The sequence below is a fragment of the Rhineura floridana genome, chromosome 8 (assembly GCF_030035675.1).
Source record: "Rhineura floridana isolate rRhiFlo1 chromosome 8, rRhiFlo1.hap2, whole genome shotgun sequence".
Lineage (NCBI taxonomy): Eukaryota > Metazoa > Chordata > Lepidosauria > Squamata > Rhineuridae > Rhineura > Rhineura floridana.
In genome coordinates, this window is record NC_084487.1 from 78196430 (window position 1) to 78216738 (window position 20309).

Here is a 20309-nt window from a genome sequence, read left to right on the forward strand (position 1 = left end):
ATTGGGGCAAAAGCCCTAGCAAAAGTTCTGGGTGAATAGGGGAACGAGGATCAGAAGTGGTGGGGTGTTCCCTTGCCCAGCCTTCCAACATCTTACGAAGTTGGAAGTCATCAGAAAAGTCCCGCAAACCTCGAGACTTGGCCAAAAAGGATAGGCCCAAGATCTTACCTCGAATAGTCTTAAGGGCCAGGCCCTTCCTCCTGCCTTCCACGCAAAATTCTATGAGGTGTTCCACTGGGATGGGCCACTGCTGTACGTAACCCCTTTCTACCCTGAAAGCCAACAGCTCCCTACCTGCTCTCTGGTAGCTGGCCATAGTACTGGGTGCAATGGACAGGCTTATCGCTCTCTCTGACTCAAGCTGCCAATCTCCTATAGATCTGGCGGGACCACGTCCGGCTGAGCCTTGGCCCACGGTGCCAGGTGGCGAAACCTCTCCATCTGGTTCCGTGACAGAGCATCAGCAATACTGTTATCAATACCCGGTACGTGGCACGCCAGGAACAGAATGTTGAAGTGGAGACATTGTAAAACAAAGGCGTGCACTAGGTGCATAACTCTAGGGTTCTTTGATGACAAGGAGTTAATAACGTGCACCGTGGACAGGTTGTCACACCAGAAGTGGACTGTGGAATCATGTAGCCTTTCTTGGCAAAGATGCGCTGCCGCCACGATGGGAAAAAAATCCAGGAGAGTTATGTCTCTAGTCCAGCCCTCCTGAACCCAGGTCTGTGGCCAGCTGCCATGGCTCCAAGAGTCATTAAGGATGACACCGAAACCAAATGCCCCCGAGGCGTCGGAGTGCACCTGGAGTTCAGCCTCCAGGAGGTGGTCCCGCCTCCAAAAAGAAATCCCATTGAAGTCCTGTAAGAACTTAGCCCAGACTGACAGATCGTCTTTTAGCGCACCTGAGAGCCTAATGTGATGATGAGGGCGTGACAAACCTGACATGGCATCATATATGCGTCTGAGGAAAGCCCGCCCTGGCGCCACTACCCTGCAGGCGAAGTTCAATGAACCCGCCAGCTCCTGGAGGGTGTGCAGTGTTACGCTCCTGGAAGTCCGAACATGTGATAACTTTTCACATAGCAGCTGTAATTTAGCCAGTGGGAGCCTACAGGCCTGGGCCAATGTATCTATCTCGATCCCCAGGAATGTGATAATCTGGGCCAGACCCTCCGTTTTTTCCCCTGCCAGTGGGACTCCAAGATCCCTAGATCATATGGATCATAAATTGATCCATAAGGTCTTTGCACTCCCCCGTGTGTGCACGTCCAGCAAATAAAAAATCATCTAAATAGTGTACAACAGAACATGATCCAGACCGCCTCCTTGCCGCCCACTCCAGGAAAGAGCTAAAAAGCTCGAATGCTGCGCACGAGATCGAACAGCCCATGGGCAGTGCGCGATCCACGTAATAATGATCAGCAAAAGCAAAACCCAATAGATCAAAGTCACCTGGATGGACAGGAAGGAGGCGGAATGCAGACTTTATATCACACTTCCCCATGAAGGCACCCACACCACACCTCCTCACCATGCTCACTGCACAGTCGAAAGAAGTGTAACGTACCGAACATAAGTGAGGTGGAATAAAGTCGTTAACCGAATGCCCATGCGGATAGGAGAGGTGATGGATGAGGCGGAACTCACCAGGCGTCTTTTTGGGTACAATACCCAGTGGAGAAACCCGAAGAGACGGAACAGGAGGGGACGTGAAGGGGCCCAAAACTCTGCCCGCTTCCCTTTCTTTGTTAATCTTGTCCAGAACAACCTGTTCCATGCCTAAGACCGACCTCAGGTTCCTAGACCGGAAGGCAGTCCGGGGCCCTAAATAAGGGATCCGAAAACCATTTGAAAAACCCTCTAAGAGGCAACAAGCTTCTTGAGCTAAAGGGTAACTACTCAATAAGTGTTGTAAAACAGGTAATTTAATTGGGCTGGGGCCCTTTTCCCTGAGTTCCTTGCCTCCACTGCCCCTGGAAGTCTCTATTGCCACCTCGGTAACCTCGGTTCCTAGGGCAGGCAGTGGGTGTGTGTTGGCCCCCGCAGAGTGTACACTCATGCCTGTATCGGCAAGGGTTCCTACTACAGAAGCCACGGGAGCTAAACTCCCAGCAGAGCAGGCGTGGTTGAACCCCCTGCCCCGCTGGCCCGCGGGAAGGAACTTGTGTCAACTGCCTAGCCATGAAATGGCCACTATCGGTCCTGTCTCCAGCCACCGACTTTGAATGAGACATGAACTGTAGCCATAGCTCCGCCTCCTTCTTATCCCATGGCAAGGAGGCATCATATGCCACTCTCATACGAAAAGCCTCATCGAAAGAGAGCCACGCAAACCCCATGAACTCTGTATATGCTCTATATATAATGTCCAGGTATTTAATCAGGACCAAACTGCGCTGTGGCTGTTTTTGTAGGATCACCCCTATATATGTAAGGTAGGCAGGGAGCCAGTTAGCCCAAGTGCGCTCAATCCGGTGCCTCTTGGGCTGCTCTACCTCCTTCTCTTCACCTTTTCCCCTGTCTCTCTTGATTGGCTCTGTATAATAGGGAAAACAGATCAATATACTCCCCGTTCCAGATTTTATCCTTAGTTGCTGGGAACAAATGAAAACCCAGAGGGGCAGAAGTCTCGCTGAAAGGGATGGCGCCCTCTTTAATATGCCCAAGTGGGTCGCCAACGCCTTGAGGGACCACGGACACATCTGAAGAGACTGTGGGTTGGGGGGAGATGGTTGTTTCAACCCTAGCGCCGGCCCGAGAAGATGCCCAGACCTGTTCACAAGCCTCTAATGAAGAGGGGGGTAGTGACTGTGTGTCACCTGTCTGGGCAGCCGGAAGAGCAGCCTGGGTGTCAGTCTCTGTGTTATGTGGAGGAGAGAAAGGCCAAACCTGGCCGGGCCCCCAATATGGGTATCCCCATGGGGGCCAGCCCCACGTAGGGGCCATTCCTGGGGAGCCCGCCACAGCGTACTCACCCGATTTTCCAGCCGACACCGCCTCCATAGCTGGCTGCTCGGCAGTAGTAGTGCCCCAGTCTTGTATGGGAGCTTCTCTTATGGACCCGCTGGGACCCGCCTCAAGGGCATCCAGACGAGCTAGAATTAATTCCAAAGTTGATTGGTTAGGAACTGATGAAGGCAATCCCGTAGCCAGGTTGGACTGACTGACCCTGGATGAGGCTTGGACTGCACTGGATGCCTTATTAGCCTGCCCCCTAGTGCGTTTCGCCTGGGGCATACTTGTCACAGCGGCAGCCTGTTGTTCCGGCTGATACTGATGAGAGGAAGCTCCCTCCAGGGCTGTAAGACGGGCCAGTATAGCTGCCCATGGTGGCTCACCCACCCCCGCTCCAGAAACCCCCTGAGGGAGAGACCCAGTATTTTTTGTGGGGGCCTTCCCTTTTCCTTTGGGCCCTCCTTGACCTTTTTTTGGGGCCGTGGCCAAAATGAAGAATTTCTTATTTACTTATTTAATTACAGTTAGTATGATTTCGATATGCGAGTATTATTATTATTATTATTACAATATATATGGGCAGGTGACCCTTAGGAAGGCCTAGGCAGATGCGAACCCTGGTCTCCCAGGTCGTAGCCCAACACCTTGACCACTATACCCGACTGGCTCGAAATGGAAGAACAACGTTCCTGCCTCCTCCCTCTGTGGCAGATCCCCAGCCTGTCCAAAATGAATGCCTGATGTTGAGTGGGGGGGGAGAACGCACCCACTCTCTCTCTCCTAGAATCAGGCCCAACCAGCCTTCCAAAGCCAAAAGGCTTGTCCTAAGTATTTGATTAAATAAATGTGGAAGGGGTTCCTCCCTCCCAGTGCCCAGCTAAAAACTTGTAAGTGAGGCAGAGTGCTTTGAAACTGGCGCTATTGCATCTGAGGCGGAGCGCTGCCGTGCCGCCATGCCGCCATGCCGCCGTGCCGCCGCCCAAAGTTCCTGCTGCTGTCAGAGAGCCAGGAGAGAAGGTCCACCGTGCTGCCGCAGGTTGTCCCGCCGCGCTGCGAGCCGACAGAGCCCTGCCAAGCTGAATGTAAGAGGCCAAACCAAGCTGCCGCCCGAGCCTCGTGCTCCGCAAAATGGCACCGCCACCGCTGTCCCCTCGCGCTCTCCAAAATGGCGTCGCGACAACGCCGAGAGCGCAGGAGCTCTGCAGAGCTCTGCCACAATTATGAAGAGAGAGAGGGGGGGCGGATGGCGCGAGCCTAAATAAGCTCGTATGCCCCGCCCCCTCTAGAAGCACGCCGTTACTGCGTCACCCAGCCGGCGCGCTTCCCCTCTCTAGGCATGGAGGCTCAGGCTTCACCCGGGCCGCAAACATGCCCCGCAACCGGTAAGTCCCGGGTGCGAAGCGGGGTTTTGGGTGTTTTTTTAAAAAAATGAAATAGGCTTGTCAGTTCCCGGCCTAGAAATGATGCTTCACACAAGGCGTATCAAACAAGAGCATGGCCATGGCATTTCTCATCCCACTCTTCTGCAGGTACCCTTTGTCAATATCCTCTTCTTCCACACACTATGGGGAACACTAAGAATAGGCAAAATATTAAAATGCTCAAAGAAACAGAGTGGAGCAGCATTCTCTTCATGCTTTAGAGCAGGACAGCGGAATCTGTGGCCCTCCAGATGTTGTTGGACTATAATTTCCATCATCCCTGATCACTGGCCATGCTGGCTGGGGCTGATAGGAGTTGTAGTCCAACAATATCTGACGTTCACTCCTGCTTTAGAGCAGCCTTCCCCAACTGGTGCCCTCCAGATGCTTTTGGAATACATCATCCACAGCCAGCATGGCAAATGTTGCCATGGGAATTGTAGTCCAAAGCATCTAGAGGGCACCAGGTGGGGGAAAGATGCTTTTGAGCTTTTAAAGGGACAGGGGTAGGCCACATCTGGATATGGAAGATCTGGAAATCCTAAGGTGGAAAACATCTTTCAATAATGATTTGGGACAAAGAGTTAAACTGGAAAATCCACAGGATTTCTTCCAGCTTAATGACTCGTGAGACTATCTACTTCATGTTGGCACAATAAGAGTGTTTTCTTTAAACCTGAACAAGAGAAACCAAGGAGGAAAAATGCTTCAACTGAATCAGAAAATATGAAAAGAACAAAAATAATATATCATTTACTAGCATAATTTCCCATTTTATGTATGAATTACAAATTTAAATGTTAAAAATTATCAGGTCCAATGATTCATTGCACAGGTTTAAAAATAAAAATCCTGGTATCTGAACTTTCTAAACATTGAACGTAAACAATTATGCTGACTGCACAGGGAAACAAAAATATAGATAGGTACATATTAGAGAATCAGTTCCTGATATTTACCTACCACTGGTTGTCAAGAGTTGGTAAATATGCACATTCTTTGACAAGCAGTTTCACCTTTAAAAAAAAGCCCTGTAGTTTTATTGACAGCAACTATGAATGGCAGCTTGATTCTGTCCCCCATCCCCACTTTATTGGATTTGATACCTGGAAGTGTTGAAGTCATTCATTGAAGACCAACAATCAGACAAAGAATATGAGGAAGCCAATCTTTCTTTGGCTATAATGCTACCTAAAGGCAGAGCTTGGAAAAGTTACTTTTTTGAACTACAACTCCCATCAGCCCCAGCCAACATGGTCACTGGACTGGGCTGATGGGAGTTGTAGTTCAAAAAAGTAACTTTTCCAAGCTCTGCCTAAAGGGCTGCATCTAAAGAACTGGTTAGTTAGTTCAAACCAATTTATGACATTCATCTCTCCTCACCTCTCTCTTTTTGGACCTTATGTGTGCCTCAGGGTTGCTAGAACACAATGCTGAGGTAAGGTAGTACCAATGCTGGAAGAATGTCATTGTGAGGGTCTACAGGGGTAGCCAACATGATGCCTTCTAGGTGATAAGGATTACAACTCCATTACTCCTGACCATTGGCCGTGCTTGGCTGGCCTGGGACTGATGGGAGTTGTAGTCTAATATACCTGGCAGACACCACATAGGCTACCTCTGCTCTACTGCTAGCTAACATAGCCCCGGAATACCTAATCCTCAAACATCCTTTGCCTGAGCATTTAGTTGCTGTCAATAATACACAGTCATAGTCCTACTTGCTGCTTTTTTAGTTCCATGTATCCGCAATCTTATGACTTCCTTGAGTCTCTGATTTTCAATCCACTGACTATTTTATTCCTTTAGCCACCTTGTTTCTTGGCCAGCCTCCCTAGCACTCATTCCCCATCCTGTTAGTATATAACCCCCTCGTGACCTTGCTGTGAGGTTTGTGTTCAAAGCTCCTTCCCTGTGTTGTGAATTTGGGGGTTGGAATGGATGATCCCTGTGAGTCCCCTTCCAGCCTCTGATTTGGAATCCTGTGCCTTGGGTTGAGGGGCTGGCTCTGCTGGCCATAAGAGTTTCTTTTGTTAAGCTAATAGAGTGGCCAGGTTGTTAATGGGTCTATCAGGTGCCCAGCAACTGGTGAATGGGACAGGAAGATCCTTTTGTCATTGAAACTCTTCAGGGGAGCCTTCACCCCCTTCCTGGTGGCTAGGAGAGGTTTGTGTTTTTAGTGTGTGTAGAGTGTGTCTAGAGAATGGCTTGGAACTGGAGGCAGGCAGAGAAACTGGCTCTCTGCACCATGGCTTTAAGATGCCTCCTGTAAACCCAATGGAAAAGCTGGATATTGGACTGCTGATGCCTTGAACCCCTCCATCTTAAGCTCAGGTTGGAATGTGTGTAAATAAACCATATTTCATAAAGACACCAAAGTCCCCGCTGACCTTCTTCCCAAGGAAAGCAAGCCCAGGACGAGTGCAGGGACCCCTGAAATCTCACCGCTCGGCGATTGGGGAGGTGCGCAACACCTGATTAGCACCTTCTTGTCTACTCTGTTCTTCTCTTACACCTTCCTTGTTTTCCACGTACAATTCTACAGGTTCCTGTTTTTCAATTGATTGCCAGTTCTGCACTAGAGCTCCCAAGCAAGAATAGCTTCCCAGGATTTTCCATGCTATTTGAGGTTGGCAAAATTGATTATGGTATTAGTTGAATATATGCATTGAATATATGAAGAACGAAATTCTCCAACACTTCTGGAGGAGCTCAAAAAAAGGTCAGAAAATTATTTTAAGAAACATTTCCTCTAGCTTAATGTGGAATTAAATCCATTGTTAATTCTAACCCCGCTTAGAAACTCCAGTAATTAAGCAGCATATCAATAACTGAAATAAAATAAATACATAAATAATGCATCTATATTGGTGGACAAAGGAAGCAATAGACTAAAAAAGGAGGAAGGAAAAGGGGTCAGTATTAAAACTGGATTCATCGCTGTCCCTAACATTCACAAAATATGGGGAGGACACTTCACTGAATATTCTCCAAGGGAGGATTAAAAAGAGCAGCTCAGAAAAGAAAATGTTTAAACTTTGTCAGAAAATGCTTTTCTGGGAATTTTTAGACCATCATTTCTTTGCACTTTCCCTTCAGTTAACTTCCCCTTTGGGGCTCCCTTCTCATAGGTTACCTATGTCTCAGAACCTCTTCTCCATTAGGGGTGGAATTTTGTGAAAATCTCAATGTCAAGCTTATCCACATAGATTTCTAATTCCTGTCTCACTGCTCAATCTTAATGAGAAGTGAGCTCTTACCCCCCCAGTTCCACTAAAAATATGACCAATTCTTGAATATTATAAGCATTATTAGACACATTATGATATTGTATTATAATATTGTATGCATATTATAATATTGTATGCATGTTATATACATATTAACTCTAGGTTTCCTAAAGTAAGCAACACATAAACCTATATTTAAAACAATGCATATAAGTGTACATATGCATTAATTAACAGTACATATGCATTAATATATAATTACATTGTAGAAGTATAGTACCGCATAGGGTTTGACTCTATCATATATTATATACACAATACATGTGTATTTTGCATATAATTAATAAAATGTACAGTAAATTAATCCAGCAATGAACAGCTGACTTGGACATAATGTTCCCACAGAAAGTGGGGGCAGGTTTGCCCTCATCCCTCCCTCTTGCAAGCTTGAGAGGATACACCCGAAGGGAGAGATAAGGAGGGAACATATGATGTTCCCCAGCCAATGGGGAGTGGGTTACAGCAGAGTTTAAAAACTTGCTCCTCCCATTCAATCTTCCTCCTTGCCATTTTTCTCCCATATTGTGTTGAGTCTTTTCTTCAGCCCCCCTCCCCATTAAAATTCTGGTTATTCACTTGGGGGAGAATAATTTGGTTCAGGTTTGGACCTTTTTCATAGAATTGCTCATGATTTGCGCTGGATCAAAAGCATATTCCTGAGGTGCTGGTCGTTTGGTCTGCCCTCTTGGAGCAGTGGGTCTGGAGGGGGGCTGTTCATCCCAATAGGATTGATGTGGCTCAGAGTAAGGTGAAGGGTTAAAAAAGTGATTCTGGGGATGGGCGGTGCTTATATACTTCATGAGAGGATCTGCTTTGATATCCAACATTTATATAGGGATGATGGGGTTCATTTGTCTGTGCATGGTTATGATATTTTCCTTGAGGATCTCCAAAGGGGTCTGTTGGACCTCTTTGATCTGTTGGGGAGAGGCCAACAAGCTTGAGCTTTGGCCTCTGGTAGCATTGAGTATGGGCAGCTGAGGAAATTGGGGTAACTTTAGGTATACTGAGGCATTGTTGGGTAAGGGCATCCTTCAGTGATCTGCCAAGCCTTTATATCTGAGGGGAACTGGGAAGTATCCCCTTGTGGTCTGTCATGCACATGGGGGTAAAGGTGAATATAGTGGGGCCAGGGTGTGCATGGGGGGTTCACACCCAAGGCTCACCCAGCAAGGAAGGACTGAATTATTCCACATCCTTGGCTGGGAAACCACAGCTACTGGCTAATACATGCCCAGGGGTCTGGAGGGATGATTTCCTACCAGAATTAATGGAATACCTCACCTGCCCATAAGTTCTAATTTGGTTATTTGGAGATACTTTGTTTCAGATTGGCAAGCTTTATATTTTAATAAATATAACATTCAGTTCAATGTTATGTCTCACAAGTCTTCTTTGGAGGTGTGTGGAAAAACAAACACGCAATACTTGATATGATCTGATGCAGGCAAAGCTTGATTGGTTCAGAATCACCACCAAGCAAAGCTTGATTGGTTGACAGCCACCACCAAATTCTATGTATAAATCCATTTAAAATGGATTCCTCCTCCAACCTATTCCCCAACCTCAGTCTGCCCTTGTTTATCATACTCACAAACTGAATTGGATGGCATACAATTTAGTTCCCTAAGCAGATGAACACTCCATTGGTGCAGTCATTCAGAGGCTTCACTGCCAAAAGCACAATACAACTTAAGCCCTATTCCCTCTTTCTCTGTCTGTCTCTGTCTCTGTCTCTGTCTCTGTCTCTCTCTCTCTGTCTCTCTCTCTCTCACACACACACACACACACCATTGGGTTGGGGGAGAGCAGGGTTGCAGCCATTTCCCCCTGTATATCCCGACAGGCTCCCCTACCATCACACACACATATTGGGGAGCGAATGTATTCAGCATGAAGTCTACATACATGAGACTTACATACAGCTATATACATGAATCCGTGCTTTCACCATAGACCTGAAAGTTTTTCTCTGAATAAGTAGATAGGTAGGTAGATTAAAAAATATTTTACCACTTTTCATGTCCATAGTCTGTATAGGTCTGTTCAGATCCTTATCAGGAAGTAGAATGTGGAAAATGGAATGTACTATATTGAGAAAGTTTCATTTGTCTTTCTTCCCTGTGGGATGAACAAAATGTGCTGGTCTCACAATTTCTACATGATTATTTTAGAATGCCATAGAACAGCATAGCATGTGAATTAGTGCCATGTGGCTTTCATGGATCATTCATGCATGCTAAATTTGTTCTCCAAACCCTCAGTACAGGTATGCCATTGACATCTGTCTAGCATGCCGCATAGTTTTCTGGAAAGAAACCAAACAGCAATCTATAATGCATTTACTGCACATACATTTTGTTAAAAGTCAAGTAAGACTGTTCAGAGTGAGAAAAGTGAACTCTGGCAAATAAGCACATCTAAAGCTTGCTTGCAAAATCCTGCCAACTTGCTATCTGTAGCCCATTAGTGTCAGAATGGACAGCAAGCTTGAAAGTTGCCAATAATTATACTGGAGACATAGAAGTGCAGTGGTTTTGTCTGAGAGGAAGTTTGACAAGAAGAAATAATCCAATAAAATGCAATGAAACAGTTATGCCTGCACTAATCTTCCACAGCTCAGAACCTAGAAGAGCACTAAATAAATGTGTTTGTCAACTCTTTATTGTTAAGGTTTGTTAGTGCAACATACAGATGTAATTATTTTAAAAGAAACGTTGAGGATTTTTTAAAATAAAGAACAAATGAGGGAAATAATCCCAAAATATTTTTATCTTTTTAGCTTATTGTTTTAATGTTAACAAGTGTTTTATTACTTGTTTTTAACTATTTTTATTGATAATTTTTATGGGGTTCTTTTGTAAACCACTTAGAGGTTTTCCAAAATCAAGTGGTATATAAATAAAAAATAAATACAATGCATAAATCAAGGGAGGGGGGAAGCTTAACAATATATAAGCCTGGCTATTAATAAAATCACCCAAATGTAAACATGTTTTGGGCTCTTTTTAAAAACATACCAGGAAAAGGAAGAGGAGGGTTTTGAATCTCTTTCCCCACCCATCTCGTCCATCTGTTCCCCGCAATATGACATTCAATTACCACCTTAAATGTACAGCAAACTGTTCTTATTCACTGCTGGCCTTTCTTTTTCATTTTCAGATCACTTCAGATAACTGTATAGAATGAGCTATTATACAGCTTTCAGGGGGTCAAGTTGCAGGGCTGACTTTTTTATTTTACTAACATCTTCATTATGTTAGCAGCTTTAAATTTCTGCTGTCCCTAAACTTTCTGAGAATGGCTACTGCACCTGATATATGATGAAGTTACTTGACCATCAGGCTTTGCGCTGTTGTAAATTTCAAAGGAATTTATGCAGGGGGGCCTTGTCCTCACAAAATCTGGCCTATGTGTCTGGGCTGCAACATTTAATTGATTAGATTAGTCAATTTTTAAAAAATGTCTAAAAAGCTGTCCCTGATAAATCAGGGAAGAGTTTTTGTTGTTTGTTTTTAAAAAACCAAGTACATAAAAAACCCTATTTATTTATTATTAAATGTATATCCCACCCTTCAACCCAAAGGAGCCCAGTATGGAAAACACAAAAAAGTTAAAACAATAGAATTAAAAATAAAATAAAGATATATTTTAACATTTAAAAACAATTTTAAAAGTCTAAAAACATTTAAAAACAATTACATACCCTTAAAACTAATCATGCATGCATCATGTAAAAACAATCTGTACTTCTTGTTTCAGAATGATTTTTATTTATATGCAGATTTGTGCAAATCTAATAGTTGATTCAACAAACAATCAGCTAAGATTTCTTTAATGTGGTACCAGCCCTATTTCTTTATATCAAAAAATCTGGTCCCAACTTTATGTCCCGCTTTTCATTTATTGACCTTTTCACACTCTAGAATGTCCAAGAAACATAATCCATTGTGGTGTAAAGAGACTGGGGGAGGTTTGGTTCTCAAAGGCTGGGGTCACTACGAATGTACTCTTTTACTTTTCCCCATATTAGTACATGACTACCTGGAGGTGCCAGGCATTGAGCCTGGGACCTTTGCATGCAAGGCAAATCAAAGAATCATAGAATGGTGGAGCTGGGTCTACACAGTCATTGAGTTCAACCCCTGCTCAATGCAGGAATCCAGCTTAAAGCATACCCGACAGGTGGCTGTCCAGCTGCCTATTGAATGCCTCTAGTGTTGGAGAGCCCACCACCTCCCTAGGTAAGTGGTTGCAGTGTCATACTGCTCTAACAGTTAGGAAGTTTTTTCCTGATGTTCAGCCAAAATCTAGCTTCCTATAACTTGAGCCCATTGTTCCGTATCCTGCGCTCTGAGATGATTGAAAAGAGATTCTTGCCCTCCTCTGTGTGACCACCTTTCAAGTACTTGAAGAGTGCTATCATATCTCCCCTCAGTCCTGTCTTCTCAAGGCTAAACATGCCCAGATGCTCTACCAATGAGCTATGGAGTGAATGGCAGGTTCAGAAGTGGGAACAGGTGTTTTCATTTACATTGTAGCCTGAGAAGAAAGGGTTAAACTTCCCTCATTGTGTGTTATGCCCCTGTGTCTTCCTCCCCCTGCAGCTAAACAAATACACACAGTCCATTAAGCCATGTGTTTCATGGTCATGGGAAGAGTGACCTTGGGCAAATCACAATGTCTCAGCCTAACCTATGTCACAAGGCTCTTATCAAGATACAAAAGGACTAGCTCCATCTCTGTTGCCTGCTGAGGGCAAGTTAACCTACATTTCTCTTGGACAAAAGATGACACAGAGTTGTGATCAATAACTAATTGCTATTGTTGATCATTATTGTTTTGCATAATGTGGTTAGGCTGTTAGTGCTGCTGCTGAAAAGATAGCTAAAGGCCAAAAAATCGTAGCTCTCTATCCCTCCTCGGCATGATCCCTTCCCTGAAAAATATGCAAGCTTTATTAAGGGCAGCCCTTCCACAAAGCTGCTTTGCCCTGGAGTTAATGGATGTTGCATTGCATGCCTAGCAGTTCCCCAAGGAAGCAGCTTATTAACTGACAGTGTTCCCTGAAGTAGCAGCTCACTAAGTTTCTGAAATAACCCAAGGGAAGGCAAATGATTTCATTTTCTTTCCAGACCTCAGGAAAGATCTGCTTGAGAAACGAAAGCTGAACATTACATGCAATTAACAAACATAATGTTCAGAGCAAAAAAAGAATGTTTCATGTTTGTATGGGTTAGTGCTCAGCTGGAATGGAAGTTACATTTCATGAACTTTTTTGTCCCCATGAGATGAGCACCCCTTTCCATCAGTTTGAGCACCCCTTTGCAAAAGCGTGCGGAAGTGTTCTCTGTACTTCCAAATGCGTGTCACATTTTCAACAGTATATTGGCAAATTCAGAAGTGCAGGGTCCCTCCATATTAGTCACAGCCACACCTCCCCTTTTTTTGCTGCTGGGTTGAGAATGAGATCCTTATTCATGCCTTCTTCCACAAAAGACATCCCTAGAAGTCAATAATCATGAAAGGGGAGAGTACTAGCTGCTAAGAAGAATCTTCTCAGTGGCTGATTCACCTCCTTTCACTTTGATTGGCTCCAATCTGCAGGAATGACAAGGAAGCATGTTAGAAGATTCTTCTTGGTGGCTACCTCACTCCCCCTTTTATGCTGATTGTCTCATAGGATGCTGGAGACATAGGGACCCTGCTGTAACTCCCCAAAAAGTAAGGGTCTAAACCCCACCAAGACCCTGGACAACTACACCCCTGTGCCATTTTCCTATTCTTCATTGTTTTTCAGTGGAAAGTGTATTTGGGGGCACATATTGCCAATGCCAGAGAGTATTGGTTCAGTCAACCTCCTTCCCTTCCCACTACTGCACAATAAATTTAAAGAACTGTTATACCACTTTAACAGCCATGGTTTCCCCCAAATCATCCTGGGAACTGTAGTTTGTGAAGAGTGCTGATTGTTGCTGGCACCCTTATTCCCCTTACTGAGCTACAGTTCCCAGTTATCATTAGGAAAGGAACTGAAAACAAAACTGCTGATATCATAATGCCATTATACAAATCTATAGTGCTATCACATTTGGAATACTGCGTACAGTTCTGGTTGCCTCACCTCAAAAAGATATTGTAGAGTTGGAAAAGGTTCAGAAAAGGGCAACCAAAATGATCAAAGGGATGGAACAACTCCCCTATGAGAAAAGGATGCATCATTTGGATTTTTTTTTTTAGTTTAATTTAGGAAAGGTGAGTAAGGCAACATGATAGAAGTGTTTAAAATGATGCATGGCATGGAAAAAGTGGATAGAGAAAGCTTTTCTTCCTCTCTTGTACACTAGAACACATGAACATCCAATGCAGCTCAATGTTGGAAGATTCAGAATGGACAAAAAAAGTACTTCTTCATGCAACACATAGTTCTATGATGAGCTTCCGGTGGGCCTTGAAGACCTGGCTCTTCAGGCAGGCTTTTGGGGTGGGTTACATTTTATCTTCATTGTTTTTAGATTTTTAATGCCTACGTATTGTATGCCTATGTTGTACATCGCGCAGAGTGGCTGGATGGCCAGACAGATGGGCGACTAATAAATTCAATAAATAAATAAATACAGTAGGGCCCCGCTTTACGGCGTTCCGTTTTCTGGCGTTCTGCTGATGTGGCAGCTTTCAATTAGGGGAAATTCCCCATTTTAAAACTGATTTTGCGCTTTTGCGGCATTTTGTGGCATTTTCGCGTCATTTTCGCGTGATGTGACCCATTATAGTCAATGGGTTCCACTTTACGGCGACTTCCGCTTTACGGCGGGGGCCTGGTCCCTAACCCGCCATATAAGCGGGGCCCTACTGTAAATAAATAGCTAAATGATGGAATTTGCTTACACAGGAGGCAGGGATGGCCACTAACTTGAATGGCTTTAAAAGAGGATTAGAGAAATACATGGAGGATAAAGCTATCAGTGGCTACTAGCAGAGCTGGGAAAAGTTACTTTTTTGAACTATAACTCCCATCAGCCCAATCCAGTGGCCATGCTGGCTGGGGCTGATGGGAGTTGTAGTTCAAATAAGTAACTTTTCCAAGCTCTGGCTACTAGTCATTATGGCTATGCTCTGCCTCAGTGGTTGGAGGTAGCATGCTTCTGAATAGCAGTTGCTAGAATCTGCAGGAGGAGAGAGTGCTCTTGCGCTTAGGTGCTGCTTGTGGGCCTCACATAGACATCTGGTTGGCCACTATGACAACCAGATTTTGGACTAGACGGGTTCTAATCCAGCAGGCTCTCCTTATGTTCTTAAGGACTGATCGCTAATCCAGTGTAATTGTAGCTATGTGAGGGGTCTCCTTACAACTCTTTGCATCTTTAACAAATTACTGTTCCCAGACTTCTTTGGGGGAAGCTATGGCTGTTTTAAGTGGTATAATGCACCTTTAAATGTCAGGTGCTGATGTGGCCAATGGCTGAAAAACATGGGCAAAAGAGTGGAAGATAAGAGGTTTGTTGGGATTGTTTGTGTGCTCTCCAAAATGGTAACTTTTGCAGCAAAACATGAACTTTACAAACATTCAGTGAACCACAGAATCTATCATAACAACACAGCTCGTAAATGCAATAACATATACAAAAGTGGCAGGACTTTGGAAAGAAACAAGGGGTGGTAGTCAGCACCGTTGTTCCTTTCCTCTCACTGCATGCCGCTATCCCCTTCCTAAATTTATTTTATTTTATTTATTTATTATTTAAATTATATCCTGTGCTTCCTCCCAGCAGGAGCCTAGAGGATAATGGAACCCCCCAGAACTGTTTTAGGGAACATGTGGAGGGCACATGAGGATTGGAGAGGAGGGAGAAGGTCCATTGTACAGCAAGGCACCGTTGTGCTTGCTGAACTTTTTTGGTGGATACTGTCCAAGATCCGAACTAGGCATGATATTATACAGCCACAAAAGTGGCTGTATGTTATAGTCAGCATGGATTTTTCGCATTCCACAATGTTAAATTGAAAATACCCCATGCTATTCTGATCCATCCTATAAGCTCATTTCAAAACAAAACCTTACGAAACATATAGTCCTGAACTCAGAAACACTTGTTTAACAACCCTCTAAATTTTCATGGCGATACACAAAACAGCCAGAGAGAATAGAGAGTTCAAAGGTAAAAAGAGAGAGAGAAAAACCAGATCCCTTTTGAACTTTTTTCTGTCAGAGTTCTCATAATCTGTTGAAATTAATTAACACTCAATCATGTTCACAGAATGCCTGTAATCCTATTACTGACCTTGCCCCATACTCCGACCTTCATCTTCTGCAGTTTAAAAGTTTAAAAAATGCCTGGCTGATTTTTAATTAAATTAAGAAATTTTGGCTTGAACTGAATGATAACGTCGGGCATGCTCAGTAAGAACCAACTGTCAGTGTTCTAAAAGCCAGACTCACAGCTGCTGGGCTTGGCTAATCAGGGGGCCACACCCATACCAGACCTTGATTTCACTTTAGGCAGTTATGGCTTCTCCCAGAGAATCCTGGGAAGTGTAGTTTGTGAATGGCACTGAGAGGAGACTCCTATTCCACTGACAGAGCTCCAGTGGCCAGAGTGGTTTAATAGTCAGCTGCTCTGATTGAAGCTCTATGAGGGGAACAGGGCATCTCCTAGCAACTCTCAGCACCCTTCACTAACTACACTTGCCAGGATTCTTTGGGAGAAGCCATGACTGCCTAAAGTGAAATAACAGTCTGGTGTGGATGTGGGCAGGGACAGCTTTGGTTTAAATATTGCTGGCAGGCTACATGTGCCTGCTGTAGAATAAAAAGATGGGGGTAACCCTGAAAAAGAATGATACTTTTCACAATGTTTTCCTTTTGGAACAGAAAGGGTCTTCCCCTCTGCCCACCTACCCACCCACCCAATCTCCTTCCCTCCCCTTCCTGCCCTCCTCCATCTTTGGAGATGTAGTCTTGATTGCAGGCATTGCCACCACACACCATATGCTCAGAGCCACATTACCAAATTCTTCCAAGCTACACAGGAAGTGGATTGGACTGTGAAAGACTAACCCAAAATGTGTTTGTATTTTTACAAATTTGTAGGACAGTCCAATATCTCAGAGAGGAGGTCAGGTCTCCTTCTTCCCTGGTGCATTCACTATAGCTGCCCAATTCCCCTGCTTTTAAAAGTTTGATAGAAATATCTGTTGGCTCTAGGTACATTCTTAAACTGCAAGATTTTTTGCCTATTAGTGAATTAAATATGCCTTTGGATCCTGTACTTGGAATTGGAATTGGATCCTGTACTTGGAGGCACCCAGTTAGGACTGGGATTGTGGTATAAGAGAATGAAAATTTCATCCTTTCCCCATGCCATTTTCCCACTCAAGCTGCTAATACCAGCCTTGAGGAGGGGTGGAACATTTTTAGTAGGAAAACATCACAAATATCCTCCCCCACCACATTCCCAATCTGGGTCAGGCCCCTGCCCAGGCTGTTGTTAGAAAAGAAGGAGAATCCAAACACAGGATTGAAAGCCATGTTTAATATCACATCTCATTTGACCCAAGGGCAGTAGAGGTTTGCAAATTCTAGGCTTGCACAATTTGTGACTAACTAAGCCTACACCATCACTAACTATGTATTGTGGCTTCCCTGTGTACTCTTTTCAGTTTGATGGGCCATGATATATAGATGGTGGACTGTTTAGTATGGTGGATCACAAATTATTAGGCATGGCTTTTTTTATTAAAGCATAAGTGCACACATATGTGTGTGTATTTGGAGCACACACACATATATATCGTAAGATGGGAGCTTATCTCCTGTTCCATTCATTTATTGTTCTGAGTGTTTTGTTTTCCCCTTCATTTCACAGGCTTCACTCCTGAATTCTGATTTAACTAGAAAAAAATAGCAATCACATCTACTATATATTTTGGAAAGTTGTTTGTTTGTCTTTTTGTTATGCATTTGGACATGTCTTAAGATACTGTAACCAAATTTTGCATGATTGTTCCTGAGATCAAGGAGCAAGATTTTGCCTACGTTTAGATACAATAGGACGTAATTTTGAATCAAGCTGGTGGATTGAATTTGTCAAAGCTGCATTAATTTTTACCAATGATTTGAAAACTCCACTGATTTTTTTTTGTTTCTTAGAATTATGGAGCAATGCCGTGTACAAGGCATTGCTACAACACTGCAAACAGAAGTCCTGAACAGAAGACAACATCATTGTCCTTATGTATATCCTGAATAAAGGATAAATTTATTCCATCAGAGAATTTATTCCATCATTTATTCATCCATCAGAGAAACTAAGGCTGATTCAGTCCTATAACTACACCCGAACCCATACTGAAATGGATCAAGATAACTGGTTTCATCCAAGAGTACTTGCAATTGTTGCACCACAACTTTCTCAATTACCTTCCCCCAAAATGGGTATTTGCATTTAGGTGGTAGTTGTTGCAAACCAATGGATTCAGGGTGGGTTTTTTCAGGAGTGGTTAGATCACTGTCTCTTTCAGGATAGCCAGGACCACTTCCTTTCACAAGAAAGTATTGGCTGCACATTGGATTGACTCAGTCGTATGATCTTTGTGTGTGTGGTCTTGTAGTGATGTACAGATGTGGTCCTGGACATTGGTAGAACATCACACAAAATACCTTGACAGAACCAGAGATATGATCACATTAAGAATGTTTTTTTTTTTTTACTGATGTTTTATCGGTGCACACATGCATCTCAGGCAAGAGATGGGAAAGTAATAAGCAAGTGACTGAGAGAAGAGACCCAGGTGAGAGCTGGGAGGGAAGGTTGCTTCAAATGAGAGGTGGTGCTACTATCCAATGTATTTAATTGTGGTGAGCATCTGTGGAATATCTTTCTGTAATATTGACTTTACCCTCCAGGTTTGTATACTATTGTTTTATTTTTGTGTTAGGTATTCTTTTCCTGTATTAATGTAATTTTATATAATGCTGTATGGATTGATTTTCTGTATTGTTTAACATTATAATTATTTTTAGTTTAGTTTAATTGTGATATTTACTGTTGTTTGCTTGATATGTTGCAAATCACTTTGGGCACAAGTGGGAAAGTGGAATATAAATAAAAAGCTGATGCTGATATCAGTAATGCACATACTGTATAAGTAAGCTGTAATTCAGGGTATAAGTCAAAATCATAAATTTTTATGCACAAATTATGCATCTTATGATTCCCAGCTTTTGTTTTTAAAAAGACATGTTTTTAGCCTCATGCCTGTAGAGATATGCTTGAAAATGTAGGCAGTGCTTAGATCTCATGTCAGAAGCTGAAGAGGTGATGGAGTAGGTCCTATGGCACTCAGAAAATGGAATTTCATTGTTCTGTGTCCTTTGGATTGGATTCATATGTAGCCATGTTTAGAGGAGACTCACTGACATCAATTTAACTTAAGTTAGTTGTAATTAGTGGATTTCATTGGGTCTACTCTATGACTATGGTTTGTATCCAGCACTGCAGTTCAACCTGTGTGCAATGAAATTTCCCTTTCCTCTCCTGTCCCCTCCAGCCCCCTGTGTACCCTCAAAACCAGCTTTGGAGGGTTGTGGGATCCTCTAGAATAGATTTTAAGGGCACAGGGGGAAGACAGCAAGTGGAAGCCCCATTGTGTGAGTAGAACTCCACTTGTGCAAAGTTAAATACAACCTAGGCAGAGCAATCCAAATGATGGGAAGCTGGTGGAGGCGGGGCGTGATGAAGGAGCCAGAGGAAAGCTCCACATCATCCACTTGCCGCTCAGGAGCTGCTGGTCCAGTTGAGCACCAGCTCCGTCAGGAGCTGTGCACGGGAGCCAGATGGGAAGAGCTGGCTCCCACGAACAGGCCTACCAGGGGTAAGCAGTCCCAGTAGAACACCATTGTAATTTTTTTATTGCGCCAACCTATTAGCTGGTGGAATTATCACGGGGATCAGGATCCAGGCGAGTGCTCTAAGGGGGACTTGGAAGACACATAAGTCCCTCCCCATGGCTCCTGCCTCACAATGCCCCCAGAACACCCCAATTTGGGGGCTTCCTCTGTCTTCCGCCAACTCTCCATCCACCAGGGTCCTTGTGGTGGTGTGGCTTAGCAGCTGTGAGGGGGGTGTTCCTGCTAATGGAACCCAGTGGAGCCCTGCAGGGCCAGAAGCCTGCCAGCTCAGCCAGGGGTCCGTTGCATCCAACTCTTCCCAGCCCGGTGGAAATATGAATTGGATTGTGCCCTAAGTCTGGACCGAAGCCTATGGTTTTCCCTTATGACAATAACATACAAAATGTGCACAAACACAAAAATGCCCACAATTCACCTCATATATTTGGATCAGACCATTTTCCTTTCCTGGATCCAGAATCATTGCAGATTTTGGATTGGGGGAAGGCACATCTGCACAGTCCTGAGAATACATTTCTTTCTATCACCACAGAAGAGCATGCTATTAGAAGGCCATCAAACTGAGAGACAGTGAAAGAGAAGTGGACAGGCTGACAGGAAGAGAAGAACTGCTGCATGAATTTTCAAGCGCTCAGGTTTTTAAAAGCCACAAATGAATAAAAAGAAGGAAAGCAAACCTTGAGAATTGAGGGGCAAGATTTGAGGCTTTCTGGATGTGACATTATA

At 43.9% G+C, this 20309-nt stretch overlaps 1 long non-coding RNA gene across 2 annotated transcripts; it reads left to right on the plus strand.

Moving 5' to 3' along the window:
• The first annotated feature begins 4258 nt into the window (after nt 1-4258).
• Nucleotides 4259-18858, plus strand: LOC133389990 (uncharacterized). 2 transcript variants are annotated; one of them, XR_009764257.1, is made up of 5 exons: nt 4259-4343; nt 6928-7104; nt 11706-11916; nt 14020-14156; nt 17823-18858. It is a non-coding gene; the product is annotated as an uncharacterized LOC133389990 (long non-coding RNA). The 2 variants fall into 2 exon arrangements; XR_009764256.1 differs by lacking the exon at nt 11706-11916.
• The last annotated feature ends 1451 nt before the right edge of the window (nt 18859-20309 follow it).